Genomic DNA, 477 nt, shown 5'->3' on the forward strand with positions numbered 1-477 from the left:
CACTCACTCACTCACTCACTCACTCACTCACTCACTCACTCACTCACTCACTCACACACTCACGCACTCACTCACTCGCTCACTCACACACGCACGCACGCCCACGCGCGTTCACGCGATTACTCGTGTTGTGTGTTTTTTTTTCAACCCTTCGACATACGGATTAGCTCTACTCTTTGTTGGCCTCCTCTTTCCTTCCACTGTCCTAGTAACCGTTGAGCTCAGGTTATCCTACCCGCGCAAACTCAGCCTCATAATCAAAGACAGCGTACGCGTCCTATCGTTTTGCAATCTCCGGCCGGAACCATCGAGACCAACAGACCCAAACATCCCTATAATTTCAATTAACTGAAGCCACGAGCGACGGTCGCGAGATAAACACGCTCTGTCCGTTTTTTCGATAAAGCAGCGCTTGCTGATTTAGTTTAGTTAACGGAGCAGCAGCACCAGCGTTGCCGCCGCCGCCGCCGGCCGCGA

The sequence above is a fragment of the Priapulus caudatus genome, unplaced genomic scaffold (assembly GCF_000485595.1).
Source record: "Priapulus caudatus unplaced genomic scaffold, Priapulus_caudatus-5.0.1 Scaffold498, whole genome shotgun sequence".
Taxonomy (NCBI): Eukaryota; Metazoa; Priapulida; class Priapulimorpha; order Priapulimorphida; family Priapulidae; genus Priapulus; species Priapulus caudatus.